General features: G+C 40.3%; 1 protein-coding gene across 2 annotated transcripts in view; it reads right to left on the reverse strand.

Annotated features, from left to right (window-relative positions):
• thrab (thyroid hormone receptor alpha b) overlaps positions 1 to 9,712 on the reverse strand; it is a 151,081-nt gene extending 141,369 nt beyond the window's left edge. For both annotated transcript variants that reach the window (XM_017702462.2, XM_017702470.2), the window contains exon 1: positions 9,389 to 9,712. The gene's annotated coding sequence lies outside the window, so the exon portion shown is untranslated. The remainder of the gene's footprint in view (positions 1 to 9,388) is intronic.
• Between the last annotated feature and the right edge of the window lie 6,266 nt (positions 9,713 to 15,978).

The raw sequence follows: 15,978 nt of genomic DNA on the forward strand, positions 1-15,978 counted from the left end.
TAGCCTAATCCAGATCAAAGCAAACCTGCACTTTCTGAACCGTCCATGTGCAATCCCCTCTCATTCTAATCTGTGTGCTTGTGATGACATCGTCCTGTACAACAGATAATAAAAGTGTCATATACCTTGGATGCGAAGTAAAGGTTTTGAAAAAAAAAGAGCTGCAGGACATGATACAGAGAATCCGAATGACCTCTGAGCTCAACCTGAAACTGCCTCCAGATGGCAATTTTTCTCATGTAGACCCAAAGAGTCAAAAAACAGCTCCACACGCTGTGAACCGCAGAATAAATGTGTACTGTTGCGAACACACATATGCTCACATACAAACACATAGAGCTGCTACAGATGGTCAACATCTCTTTGTTTGCCGTGACAGATGAGTCTATGAACACATAGCACAGCTTATGAGCCCAAAGGGAAAGAAGGCTTTCCTGGGCAACTCTAGTATATATGCAAAGGGCATGACTGGAGAAATATCACACACATTTACCTCAGAGAAACATTCACTTTCCATTTAACCCCATTTGTTTTCAGGAAAAACAGTTTTACTAAGCTATATATCTTGAAGAGCATTCATAACTTACACCTATTTTTTGTTGGAGCCGTGTTCTGTTTCTTACCTTGTTTGGATGAAACGCCTCAAGACAAAAGAAATTCCCTTTATACACTTTCACTCTATGCTCACTTCACTTCTTAGCACTGTAAAAGCTCTATAGGAACACAGGCTATAGTAAAAGCACTCGCACACGGAATCTGGCCAGCGTTAAGATTGATCCGCTGGGGTAGAATCCAAAATGAGGCCCATCCACACAGCCTGCATGCCAAGTCAAATAGCTTTCCCCTCTTGCCTCTCTGCAGGAACCAGAGAGGGAGGCAGTAAGTGTTGGACACCATTTAGACACCGCTCTCAGATAAAGGAATGCTGCTCTGATGCATGACCTATTTTTTTCCCTCTTTTTCTCTCATTTTGCTGGCTGAAGTAAGAAAAGAGGATCTTCTGCTTGCATTGCAGGGTGCCTCAAACAGCCATCTAACTCTCTAGTAAATTTCAAAGGTGCTTCTTTGAAAGCAACGCTTTGTCCAGCATAAAGCGCAACATTAGAGTAGAGAAGGCAGTAGAGTAGAGTAGAGAAGGCAGTGCTTATACATTTGCTTGATGTATCTGGTCACTGTCTTAAGCTATATATAAGCTGTGGACAATTCTACAAACAACAGTTACTACTGAGGTCAAGAACTGTACAGAGGAAATTGTGGATCCTGAGCAACATGTGGAACCTTCCATATTCATACATGCTGCCAATTCCTCGCAGACCCAAGGACTCGTATCCTGCAATTTCTGATCTAGTCGATAGAAGACAGATGTTGAGATGTCATCTCAGCTTAACACATACAGAAATATGACAGGTCCCATCCAAGACAGTTTGAAAAGCGCAGTGTTGTGGGACAGTTTATAATGTGGTTGCAGAAATCTGCACTTCAATCCCCAATGCAAAAAGTGCAAAATAAGATAAGCAGTCCAGAACAAAGAAATTTTGAAAGGGTGCAAAACATATTACCGTTTTTGGGAAATGTGAAATATCAGCCTAGTGCTGTCTTTAGGATAAATGATGTGGATAAGGCATGGACCCACCCAACACTTTCACAATAAAGCCAAGCTGGGCATGTCAATATTAATCAATATAACAAGCATGCTGACAAGAATGTGTCTACAGCAGACACTAATGTGACTCAAAGGGGCTCCTAAAGAGGGGCTAGCAGCCCCACAGCCATGTTGCTGGTGTGTGTGTGTGTGTGTGTGTGTGTGTTTTGTGCCATGCACCTCCTAATGGATGGGTCAGTTCAGTCTTCATAGAGCTCCCTAGCTAATGCTGCCTCTCCAGGCTGCAGTATCAGATTTCCCTAAGCCATCCACAAAGTGAAGCTCTCTAAGACTAACTCCATGCATCACCCCCCACACACACCACACACAGTCTACCTGTAAACCACACACTGAAGTACACCCAAGGGCCTCATTCAGTTCACTACCTGTACTCTCACTAACACTTGCAGGAAAGTGAGAGTTAAACTAAGAGAGCGACCAAGAGCCATGCTCTCTTCCTGGCTTTCACGTTCACGTGGACCTTAAGCATACTAAGAAATCCCTTATTTTCTGTCTCTAACAGGTCATACTTGAGAGTTAGGAGCATTATACTTAATCAAATGAGACACCAAAACATTCATTTTTTTATGCCATTTCAAGTGGCATACACTGCCAACAACAACCATTGCGTTCTTTCAAAAGCCTTAAAACAACCACAACTCGCCAACCTGTCATTTGTACCTCTTTAATCTGACGTATAGTGCAAAGCATGTTCACTTACTGCCAAATGTACTCCACAACTAGTTGCTCAGGTTTAAGCAGTCCTACTACAGGGTTGGCAAAAGCAGTCATAATCATACACTGCATCAGTGTTTAACTTATGGTAAACATCAATCAAAATGAATCAATAATTCTAAACTCTGTAAGAGCAAGTCTTGGTAAGTTTGTAAAATACTAACAAGCACATTTTACATGTTACCTTTTCATAAAACAAAAACAGTAGCAAGCATCATTGGAATGTAATGTTTAATCAGCAGGATCTGTAATATTCAAAAGGTCTGCAACAAATTTTAAAACAGTACATATTAGCATTCTATTTACATGGCACTAGTGCAGCAGGTATCCAGTTTTAATAAATAATTAGCCAAGCCTAAATTGTCAAACCTAGTCAAAACCTCACTAAACAGCTTCTTTTCTGCCTTATCACTTATGTATAAAGCAAATGTACAGAAGAACTACAGGCTATTTATTCAAAAAGTGCAAATCATGAATATATTAAGCTTTATAATTAATTTTTTGCACTTGCCCATGTGAACATATGTGTAGCATAACAGAGAACTCTTGCTGTCCTGCAGTCCTGTCACTCTTTCTCCATCAGCAGAAGGAATATAGAAATAAAACACAGTGAAACACAGATCAGACTGGGCCAATTATTACAACAAACATCATAACTGTAGACAATGCTTACAACAAAGGCATTGGTCAGGAGTGCTGATCCAGATTTACGCCTTTCGATTTGTTTTCAGTAAGGACAATAGAAAGTTGCTCTCAAATGAGCTGTCTAACTTCAGTGGTGCTGATAAATATGAGTTGTTGTCTATGCTCACACATAAGCTGAGCAGCAAATCCTGACAGATGATAATACATGACTTTTCACACTCAATTTTGCCAGACGCAGAGTGCAACAGGTGTGCTAGATAGCAATCTGGACAAGCTGACAAATGAAGGTAAATTCAGCACTTTTTGCAGCGGCAGCAACATCAACAAACAGAGAAGTGTTGTTGATGAGGTTCCTGTTTCTGCTATGCGGGCCCCTCACAGCGCTGGCAGAGTGGCAGTAATCTAAATGCTGTGATCTCCCACAGCCTTCATTATGGGATGTGACCTCCAGGCTCAGACCCCTCCTCATTTCTCACACCCGCCGTCTCTCCACAGGCATGGAGAGCCAAGGCCCATCCATTGGCCTTTATTGGCTGTTATGTGTGATTCATTTTAACAGCTGCTGACAGCTTTGGCACTGACTCTAGGAATTACTCAAGAAATGCACACAGAGCTCGACAATGCTGGAATGGTGTTGCAGTTTTAATTGCGGTCAAACCAAGTGCTTTGTGTCAAATTTTCTTCTGGTTGTTTCCTTGGATGGTCAGTTTCTTCTAGCCTCTTTTCCTTGTGATAAAAGTCACAATGATATCTTAACAGCCTGCATGCCATCAATGCCTGTTGATGTAGCTTGTTCGTCCATTTAAAGGTCTAGCCAATCCATATTTGAGGTACACAATCTGAACATGCTCAAAACATCTCCATTCCTAAGATTACAGGAAACCAAAGAGACTTTTTCAGGTCAAACACTGACGCTAAATAAGCAGCCAAAAAAATGGAAGAGCTTGCAGCAATATGGCATAAGTTGTAACAGGCATGCAAGAGGGGAGGCATCACTGTGGGGTACAGTGGAAGCTTCACTGGGATATTAAACCTCTCATTGTGTCGTCTGATTACACACACACACACACACACAACTGCGCACTCAACATGCTGATGCATATGCTCATAATTTCCAACTTCGATGAGAGAAAGGGCCTGTAATAAAATACTGCAGCATGCTGTGTAAAGAACAACAGTCCATTCTGTGTTTGTATATAGAGATATTCAGTGATAAAAACAGGCCTCTGGCATGAGTGGTGGCCTAAATATCAAATGCGTAAAATAAAAGAAATTGATGAAGACATAGAGCACACCTTGGTTGCCAAACTCTTAACTCCTGGAATAAGTCCATTTAATTTCTGAAGCATAACATTTAAACAAGACTTTTAAAAATGACTGACTGTTGCTTCACCCAAGTGACCTGTTTCATACTGAAAGCTGATTGAGGGTTCCTTCCATGACCAAAAGCTTTCCAACCAGCTCACGCTAAGACCACCTAGTCCAATGAACATGAGGGTATTTCCCTAAATATAGCTTCAGCTGAGAGATGTGGAGACATACAAGTTTGTTTATAGAAACAGCTAAATGCACGGAAGACGGGTATGCTGACAGAGTTAACCTCTCACTATCCTCCTTCACCACAAATCAAACACTAGTCCATCCACAACCCTTTCCTTTCAGAGCTCATTATTTTTCTCTATATCTAGAAAAGTGACTCCATTCCCACAAAGGCTTTTATTTTCTGCCAACTCTCTCCTCATCCAATTCAATGCACATTATCTACAGAGCTTAGTACTAAACATAATACTGCAATTGGTGGAAATGTATCAGACTGTCTGGCAAACTATTCGTCTGTTAGTCACTCTCTTAGAGTGCTAAGAATCGATTTGCTATGTGTCTATTTCACAAGTCTACCATTATCCAATTAATTCCAAAATGACAAGTAAAAATAAATGAGAAGTGATAAAATTCTATTAGTAAGTGATGTAAGTGATTTGCATTCTCTGGTGAAATTATCTGATGTGAAATATTAAGTAATTTCATGAACCAAAAGACTCCTCCTGAAACACAGAACACTAATAAAAAAAAGAAAAAAAACAGCACTACTGAAATTTCAGAGCAATCTGCACCCTTCCTTACTCTCCATAGACTAATGGAAGACTTAACGCTAAGGGGTCTTTATGGTGTGGTACTTTACTCTGAAATGTTAAAGCTTTGTGCTGCTGAAAATAGTCTGTCACATGTTACGTTACTGCAAAAAAAGATAATCCCAACGGGGACACAGAGTCAAACACAACCCTTATAGTTCACTCATGTGTAAATTAAACAGGAGACAACTCTTTGCGGTTCTTTCACTGCCAACCTAAGGCACACCTTAAGAGCATATGCATGGCTCTGAAAGAATAAAAAAAAAAAAAACACCAAACTTGACCAACTACAGCCTCCATATTTATTTTCGTTTCTCTAAACATGCAGGCACACTTCATTCACCACATTAACTCCAGCAAACATGTGCCTTCTTCCCACTTGTTAACCACTCTGCCTCACAATGGTGAAAAAGAAGCCAAAGGAACTGAGAGCCAGAAGAGCAACAGGGAAGAAAACCATCAAGCCTGGCCACAAAGCAGTACTGAGTTTTAGAGCTCTTAATAAGTGTGAAGTGTGGCTACATAAAACAGCCTCTCAGTTCTCTCCTCCAATAAGGACTGGTTTATGTATTATATTCCTGAGCATGCCCAGTGCTCTCTGGTTTAGCTGTGTCTGTATGAGTGTGTGGGGTCCACAGGGAGGGTGGAGGGAGGCTATCTCAACAGGCCAGATCACAGCTCAAGGCGTCCACTGGTTCTCATCAACATGAAAACCACAGCCATGCCGGAACAACTGCCCAACAGAGGCCAGAGGAAAAGAAGCTTTCAGAGGCTCAGTACAAATGAAATGAGGAATTCCGGAATCTTGGCACTGCAACAGGGAAGGATGAGGAGGAGAAGATCTTGGATACAAGCAGCGTGAAGCAAGCCCCCAGATGAGAGTGTGTTTTTGCGCATGAGTGTGAGCACACACGGCAGTGTTATCTCAACAGGCCCAGGGCGACGGTGGCTGACGCTTATTGGTGATCAAACTGCACACTGATAAATTCTGTCCTGTTTCACAGGACAGCGGCTGGGCTTATCAGCCACAAAGCTGCACTGCCCTCCGCAAACGTTTCAAACTATTTCAAAGTTCAGCCCCAGCACCTGCCATTATGCATTCCCCCTCCGCCGCTAACGCAGCCATGGAGCAAGGTTAGCAAGGCTTCTTTAATGCTTGGCAATGAATTATGTAACAGGTCACACATCAAAAGAGATGTAGCACTTCTGGTGCTAAAAACAGCAATTATGTTCAAACAGATAAGTACAGAGATTGGCAGTGCTAAAATACAGAGCGGCATGCTGTGTATCAACGTAACTGAGCTCATCTGACCCGCTGTCTCTGGAGTCCAGCTCTGCATATGACAGCCAATCCTGAATAAAAACATTCTTTATACAGGGAGAAATAAGAACACGAGAGTGTGTAACCTTTGGCCTGACCGCTGCTTTCTACACACCAACCCAGCCAGCCCTGAAAACATACCCTAATTGGTGAGGCTGCAAATTAGCAATAAAGGAAAATGCAGTTTATTTAAAAAAACATAAATCTAAACATGAGGACTGTTATGTTTTCTGCCTTGATAAAGCATCTGGCCAGTTTTTGCTGCTAGAGCAAAGGGAACTACACCTATGTACTAATGCATATTTATCTGTTAAAGTAAGGCTGGATATCATTTACTTTTATTCATAAAAGTACTGACTATTGATACTCAACCCTACTTACAACACAGCACTAGGATCCTCTGCAAATAATCTGGATATTCTGTGTAATTACATGTTAAGAAAACCATAATAAAACCTTGAAACTTGACTGACTGGAGCAGTTTTGCAATGTGTATTTCTATTCTGATTCATTTACATTTGATATCAGAATGAAATGTACAGACCAAGGTCAAGCGATAAACAAAAACCACTAGTCCAGCCAATATTGCAATATATTATTATTTTTTTAACAATGGATTTCTTTCCACATAAAACATATATGGCAAAGTAAAGAATCTCTAAATGTATATAAAAGCCTTGGACTGAAGATAATGGGTTTTGTCACAACAGTCTTATCCAGGTCTTTTATTTCAATTTCATTTTTGTGTACAGTACCAAACTCACTCAACAAAGGTGTGAAATACTATGCTAGGCCAGGACTGAGGAGATATTCTGAAAAGTAGGTCTACTGAACCGACGGTATGGATCCTTATCATGCTCTAAATCTGAAGAACAGAGCCACAAAACACTGCTTTGTCTGTTTACAAGAGTTTCTCTTTTAAAGCACTTTAAAGCATCCCCACAAATGAGTACATGACACGTGACCACTTTTCGGTTATTTTAATATAAAAGCACAATGCCTTTCCTGTGTCTTAGACACAGAATGAAGCCATTAAAGTTAATGCTATAAACTACATAGTATTTAAAAATGCAGTGACATTTAGCTGGCAATCCATTCATTATGCAGAAGGCAAGCCACAAATAAACCATGTTTACATTGCAACAGAAGCCCATCCACGTCAGCTGGATGAAAAGCAAGGCAACTTCAGTTACCCATCATGCTCTTCAAGGGCTCTGACATCACAGCTGTGAGGACGGAGCTCAGGACATCCGCGGCACACTGCTTATATAACTGAACTCTTTTTCACATATCCACGGAGCTCAGCACCGCTGCCCCACATAGCACGAGTAAGGCAGGCTACTGGGAGAGGGGCCAGGGGAGGTCACTTCCATCTATTAAAGCCCCGCTTCCCCCCAATTACAGGTCAAGTCAGGCTATCTCCCTGTCTCTAATGCTTGCCATCGGTGATCTCTAGTGACAATTCTACTATGACTTCAATATGCGATCATACCTAGGAGGCAACAGCAAATATAAATACATTTCTTTTTCAAAAGATGATCAGTTACTATATGGTTTGCATGTATTTTGCAACTGTTGCACAGACCAGTTTGGCAGCTACTACTTCGGCTGCAAGGATTAATACTGAGCACAGAACCTGAATGAACTCCAGCTAAACTATATACTACATGCTATGGAAAACAGACAAAAAAAAAACAGTATACAAATAAAAGCTGTTTTGCAATATTTACAAGTTAAATGTTTTACAATATTTACAAACCACAAACTCAACAGGTTTGTGCATTAGTTATAATGAGATTTTTTTTTAAGTACTTCACCAACAGACAGCAGAAAGTAACAAATAATACATGAAACACTTCTAAGGAACCAATTCCACAACAAGAAACTTATGTAAGACTTTACTGTTTGCATGTGCGCATCTGGACTTGTAAATCAGGCACACTCTTAACTAAGCTTATCACACACTTTGAGCAAAGGAGAAGTCTCGGTTACCTATCTAATCCGTGTCTATAAGCATCAGTTTGCATGGGGCTGGAATGCTTTTCACTATTTTCACAAATTCCCCACACTTACCTGTTCATGATCCATGTTCTTTAGCTACAGTACTCTCAAACAGGTTAGTGATCAACTAATGCACGGGTCTCTGTGCATGCCCAGCGTACCCCTAAACGAGTAATGTGAGCGTGGTTTAGTGGTAGCGTTACGTGGCAATGTGAACCAAAGCTAAAATGCCGTTAAATGAGTGTTAAAGTCTGTGTATGTGGCCGGGTAAGCACAGACTAAAATGAGTGCTGTAACCTAGGTTATATGCCAACGAGCGTTTATGTGGCAATGTGAACTCAAGATAAAACACTCTAAAACACTCTGATATGAGCCGAACAAGCGTTGCTGTGTGTGGCAATGTGAACGAGGTACAGACGTCCTAATATAAGGGTTAATGTAGTTGCCAGCGTGAACTTGACCTAAAATGTCTGTAAATGAGCGCTGGTGCGTGTGCCAATGTGAACACTAGCTAAGACGCTTGCTCGTACAGTTGTCTGTTTTATACCCGAGTTGGGCCTTTTTATACGCCGTCTGGCTGCAGACCCAGAAGGTCTCAAGCCGTTAGAACAACGTCGCCCAACTTCAGTGCACATATTCAATCGCTCTGAGCTCCTAAACCGCTAACAAATGAGTTACTTGTCCGAAGGAAGTGGACATTACCAGTGCTAGCTAGCTAGCTGCCTCTCGCTAGCAGGCTGGCTAACTACAGTGAGCGCTGCTGTTGCTGCTGCTGATCTGTCAAACCGCGCAGGCACTCTGGCGGCGCTCACTAGCTTTGAATGGTGGCTATAAAACCGCCCAATGTCTGAAGCAAGTAAGGTAGGGTGTGTGCGGAGAGTGGAGGGAGAATTAGGAAACCCGGAGTCGACTCACCGTGTGAATCGGGTGTTTACTCGCAAGGTCTTTTGAGGCAGTGGTCGGTGGTGGAAAGCCGTATCCAGTGCAAGTGTGGATGCCTCCCTCCAGAACACCGCGCAAAGCAGAGCAGAGAGAGGGAGCTAACTCGGGCTAATGCCTCAACATTAAACACGAAATTTTCGCGCAGCTCCTACTTTTGCCTCTCCAACGACTTCGCTCGGAGATCGTTTTCCTCGGCGGGATGCGAAAAGTGCTCGGGCTGCCACGACGGGGACATGAAAATCAGGAGAAACACACTCTCTCCCTCCCAAGTCGCTCCTCCCTTCGCCTCATGTACAGTAATGTTACAGCTCGGCCCCGTATAACAACAATGCAATAAAACCGTTTACTGCTCTCTACAGGACTGACACTGTAACAGGACTCTGGCTTGTGGAGACCACCAAAAAAAGCAGCTCAAGCGTTCAGTTTTAGCTGCTGTTATGTTTCGCATATCAATGTCAAATCGCGAGTGTTGCTTTTGCACCTCTCAAGGGGGCAAGAAGGCTGTCAAAGTCCTGACAGCAACGGTTGCCCCCTAAGTCATTTATCCGCGGTATGTTTTTTTTTCCGCCCGTAATCGGACCGGTCCCGCCCCTCCTTCACTGGGATTGGCTAGTAGGAGCCCGCCATCTGCATGCTGATTGTCTAGTTTTTCAGATGAACAAACAATCTGCCAATCTTAACTTTCTAGTTTGAATACGGGTTTGAAGAAAAGAATAAAAAAACAGTACATGAAGTCCTCTTACTAAAAAATTCAAGACATATGCCTTCTGTCAGAGAGAGTGGCATCAAACAAAAATAATAGAGAAGCTCAAAAATTATAAACCCAAGAAGAAAAATTCTTCTAAAATTTTAATTAATATGACTGAATCTAATGCAACTGGGAAACTGGCCGTGCGTGTTAGAAACCAGTTTCATTCAGTCTCATCCGGCACAGCTCCTTTTCATTTTTTCAAGCTGAAAATATACTGCATCCCTTGAAAAGCGCATTGTGCCTACAGTAATATGCACTGTATGTAATTAGTTGCTGGACTAAATTAATTATGTGTAGGCTATTAAGTTAGATGAGTAAAAGGATTATCAATTGATGTTTCCCTTTCCTTATCTTGCTGAGTGAAATTGTATGCTTCTAGGAAGGGCCTGATTGAATTGCTGAGAAACAGTGTCATTAATAAGATGTCACTGAACAAATATTTTAAGGATAGATGGAATAATCAAGGGGGCTGATGAATATGCAGTAGTGGGAGATGTCCCTACAGATAAAGTCAGAGCAAACAGAATGTCCTCGCGCCCGCTGTTGCCTGCACACCCGGTGTAGGCATCAGGCATGGTGACATGAAACAAGCAGAAGAACCATCAAGAAAGTGTCCTCTGAATAAACAGCTTTCATTGCTTAATTAAAAACCTCCCCTGTGCTCAGCCTACTAAGCCTGACCAAGTCATGCGTCAGCACAGATAAGAAAAGGATCTGGAATCTGGATGGCTCAATTTAGACAGTGTTACTTGATTCAACAGACTTTTATGATTTGGGGCCTGTTTTCTTGTTTCTGAAGAGCTACAAATACAATTTCAAAGGATCTAAGAAACTGTTCATCAGAAAGACCTGATTACAAACCAGTATAGCAAAAATAGAATGGATTTATTCAAATGTATGTTTAGATGTCGGCTTATCCTACATTAAAACTGCTTGTTTATTTTTAGTTCTTAATAGTTTGTTCATAGTGTAACAGCCCCAAATGACATGGAAAAAAATTCTGGTTCCATTAACTTACATTAAAAGTAAAGTTTGCTTTTTCATTCTCCTGTAAAGTTATCATTTTTGAGATATGAGGTTTTGTTCAGACAGTAGCGATATGCCTCCTTTGGTGCATGTCTGGTGGCTGTCATCACAAAACCTCCTAAATCCATTTTTTTTCTATTTTTGTATCATTTTTAACACCATTTGAAAACACTAGATGCTCTTTTAGGAGGAATAGAAATGCATATCTATAAAAAAACATCTTTAAAAATCTCTCATATCTCCAGTGATCATATCTCAAGCTAACATGAACAAATCTCAGTGCAAATGAGCTCTGAAGTAGATTCAACTCAACGTGCACTAGCACAAAAATAAAACATTGCTTTATAATTCTGGCCTTGGCTCCTAAATTAGAGTTTCAAATATTTTGAACATCAGTCAAAAAGAACAAAGTGCAAAAAGTCTTTAAAGCTTCTTTTGAGTGCGGTGCTTTTGAGATGAAGCTGCACATGCCTTCTCTGGTGCATGTCATCACTGTTATGTCATTTTTTTCCATTTTTATTAACACATTTCATGATCAATGGAGCAATAGAATGGTTCAAAATGTTCTATTTACTTGAAATAATGTTAAACTTTATTAAATAATGCTTTTACATTCCCTGTAAAGTAGTCATCTGGCAGACACAAGGCTTTTTTTACAACAACGAAGATATGAATCCAGCAACCATGTTGTTTTGAGCCACCATCTATGCATTGTTGCTGGGTGCGTCAGCGTGGTGAAAGGGGTCTACTAAGTCAGAAATTTCCCAACATGACTAGACAGATGCCTGACTGTCTGTACTTTACATGGCAACAGAGCAGCAGATAGAGAGTCTGTGATTTGTTTTATTCCCCCAAGGGGTTCATGTCCAGCTGTGTCCACAGGGACCTCTGCTATGTCACAACAAAGAGCTGAGTCTGAAATCCAACTGAGGAGCACACCTATGCACTATCACACTATAGTGCACCACTTCTGGCAGGCATTTCCACAGGGAATTAATGCACATATGTATAAAGTCCAGAAATTACCCTGAAACAAGATAGCTGTGAAATATGCTTGAGTACATAAAGCCAATATTTGCTCTCCTGATACTCTCTCACATTTGCCAGGCTGTGAAAATTGTCAAGCAATGCTAATGATTCAAGCTTTGGAGAGAGAACACATAATCCCAAATTCATATTTTCTCTCACATCCATAAGAACATATTTTGAAATCTCTCATGTCTCAAAGGCATCTGAGCCCAGTGATCAGACATAAAGTTACAATGGACGACATTTTAAAGGCCCTCTGAAGAATATTCCTCTCTGAACTATTATTTCAGCACAGACCTAGTGTGAAAACAAAATCTTGCTTTATATTCCTGGTTTTGGATCATAAATTGGAGTACCATGTTCTGAATAATTTCAACATTAGTCAGAGAAGAAAGTGTAAAAAGGCTTTAATGTGTCTCTCTTTTGAGAGTGGTGCCTGTGAGATGAAGCTCTCCTTGATGCATATAGAATCATTTAAAACTTTCACAACCGAAGATCAAACTTTCATGCAAAAAGAGTGTTTTTGTGGGTTTGGGTTCACTGCCCCTTTTGTCTGCATGTTTTCATCATGCTGTCATAGATTCTTGCTCATTAACAGCTAGTATTGTTAACAAAGCGTCAGCGTGCACGAAACAGGGGGCATGCAAATTGGCATGGAGTCTCTTACAACCTCTTGTAACCTCAACAATAGTTCATGCCTCTTCATCCCCTAAAGAGTATATGAGGCCTCTGGTGAGTGTTGCAGGTTGATGAACACATCAGAAGTGATTAAATCCTCATCATTACTAACCCATACATAGCGTCTCAGAGGTACCACTACAGAAAGTGAGAGAGAGCCAAAAGGAAGCCCTTTACAGTGGCTCAGCTTCTGCTTGTTTTATTCCCTCTCCTATTCACCCTGTCAGAATGCTGCCTCGCATGATACAATGCAGGGGAAACTCTTTAATGGGGCTTGTTTGTGTTTGACATAAAACGACTACATGTTGTAAATGTGTAATCCAATTGCTTCTCTAAGCAGTGGCCCTGAGAGTGAAATAGCTGTAAAAAGCTGATGAGAGAGACCAAGAATCTTGAAAATTCACTCAGTCCACTTTTAGCTAGGGGAAAAGAATAATTCACATGCCTTGTTATTAGATTTGTGTAATTTACAAGAGGTGCTGAAATGGTTTATCCTCTCATTATCTCCTGTTGCTGTGAGATTTAACTGTCATTAAAACTACAAATCCTCTATTTAATGGCTATAAATGTTACCATTTAATTACTATAAAAGCCTGATATACAAAACAGGCCCTTTTTTCATGCTGATTGCATCACTGCTCTCAAGTAGTGCATCTGTCTCAGCTTTGGCCTTGTCAGTAGGATATTACGGGTTCGAGGCCAGGGAATGCCATAGCTAACTGTGGCTGAAAGTCCTAGAGATCATCAGTCAGTACAACACAGTTGTCTGTCATAAGGGGCAGTTTGTGTTCTCCTCCAATCCAATGACACTGCCTTAGCAGCAGTTTAAAAGGATGCGGTGGAGAAAGGCTGCACTAACTTCACCCTCTCAGCTTACTAGCATTGTTTGATAGACTGAGACGTTTGGAATTAGTAATGATAAAACTGGGGATACAATTGTGTATAAACCCCCCAAAAACGTAAGACATAAAATTAAGTAGCACTCTCAAAAAGTTGTGTTAAAAATAACATGTAGTGCATCATTTTTAATGCATGTGCGCATAGGTGTCAACACATAAGGTTTACGCATATAAAATGTATAAAAATGTTTTGTTTATCCTTCTACAGTTCAGACATATACAGCCGTATAAGTGGCAGGAGATCTGGTAATACAATCAGTAATTATTTATATAATTATCAGTAATTAATTATATTGTTTTTCCCTTTTTGTTTCATTGAGTGTCATGGTGTGCACACTGTACACAGACAAAGCAAAACTGATATTGCCACTCGTGTTGTAGTATTTGAGTTCAGTCTTGAGCTTGAGACCATAAAATGAATGGCCTCAGACTGATTATGGTTTCAACATTTGCTCAACTCAGTCTCAGGGTGAGGCGAACTTAGAGAGTTCTCAAGACCAGGTGAGTACAGTGTTCTGTAAGTACTGACGATATCCACAATATGCTCAGAAAAGGGTATTGTGGCATAATTTATCACAATAACAATAAAATTTTATCATATTGTGTATTTTGTATTTCTTTTAACACATATTTAACACAATGATCTAAAATGTGTTCAAATCTATGACACAAAAAAATGTGTTGACCATTTTTGAGAGTGTAAGTTTATAAGGTCAATAATTTGGTAATTACTATTAAACAAATATGTATGGTTCTGTATTTAGAAGAAAAACTGAAGGTAAGGTCTCCATACAGGCTGTTGAGGGTGAAACTAATTCACTCACATGTATCTTAGGTATGCATTACCAAAACTAATATCAAATCAAGAGTACATTTCCTGCACAACACAAAATGATACAATACAAAGCATGAGCTTCACTGTTTATATTATTTCTAATGAGGTCAATGAAATGATGAAAACATGAGCTTTCAGACAGTTGGTGGTTTTATATTATAATTGTACCTTGAATTCACCCATTGTCAGATAATAGTTGGGTGGTTGTGGAATTCTGTCTGGTAATTAATGCCTGTGGAAAAGCATTCATGTGAAATAGATAAACCGATCAGATATATTACATATTCCAGTTTTCTCTTTTCTGTAGAGATGGCTTATTATTATATTTATTCTCTTATATTGAGGAAGGTTTTTTATAGGTGTTGCTATAGACATTCATTCAAAGGAAGGTCCCTTCAGAGAGGCTGAAAATGGCATCAAATTAAGTGCATGAATCCCTCAGCTGTTTTGGGTGTCCTTCCTTAACTCTCTTCACCCAGGCCACACATACACAAAGCCTCAGCATTAATTAGGCCCCGTGCTCTCCTAATCTTTATGCTTTATATTTGCTTTCAAGCATGTAAACATGCAAGAGCTAATCTTGCAAATGGAAGGGAGAAAAAGGCCGGTAGGATGAAGCTGTGACAAAATACTGTAGCTTCAGCTGGCTCCTCTTGCATAAATGCAGTCCAGGCTGCAGCTGCAGGCACTGGCAATTCATCTGGCTCAGGTCAAATATCTCTTTCTGATAAACAGAGATAAATAGTGCCCTCAAATCTGCTCACACTACACTCAAATCTGTAAGAGAGCTTTGCAATATGGAAACATTACAGTCCTTATCTTGCTGTAACATTGAGCTAACCTAAAATTCAGGTATACTGAAGAGTGCAGTTTCAGATCATTGACAAAGCAATGAGAACGTTTGATTTAAACTGGACCTGTTGCACACAAAACAGATTATGACCTGGTTTCTAAAGAGACAAAAGTCCTTCTTGAAGAATGATCTTAGTGTTGATCAGTATTAATTGTTTGCCTTCAGCTGGAATTAAGCTCTGATTTATAATGAATTCAACATAATTTAACTTAAAGCCACAAGCCAGAATTTGTAAACACAATTTGCTTCCATCAAATTCAATTTATATTCCTGCGTCTTCTTGATAATGATACCTTTTCGATGTTCCATCTCCAAAATAACAACCATTATACCCTGCTGTGAGTACAAATAACAGAGCTTGTGACTCTGCTGTTTATGGACAAACCACTCAATGGGCTCTTTATGTCGGTGGTTGTTAGTCCTTGCATTCGAAACTCTATTTATAAAGTTTACAAGGTCAACAAACTAAAACCCCTCCCTTTAGCGTTTCAT

Source organism: Pygocentrus nattereri, chromosome 13 (assembly GCF_015220715.1).
Source record: "Pygocentrus nattereri isolate fPygNat1 chromosome 13, fPygNat1.pri, whole genome shotgun sequence".
Classification (NCBI taxonomy): Eukaryota; Metazoa; Chordata; class Actinopteri; order Characiformes; family Serrasalmidae; genus Pygocentrus; species Pygocentrus nattereri.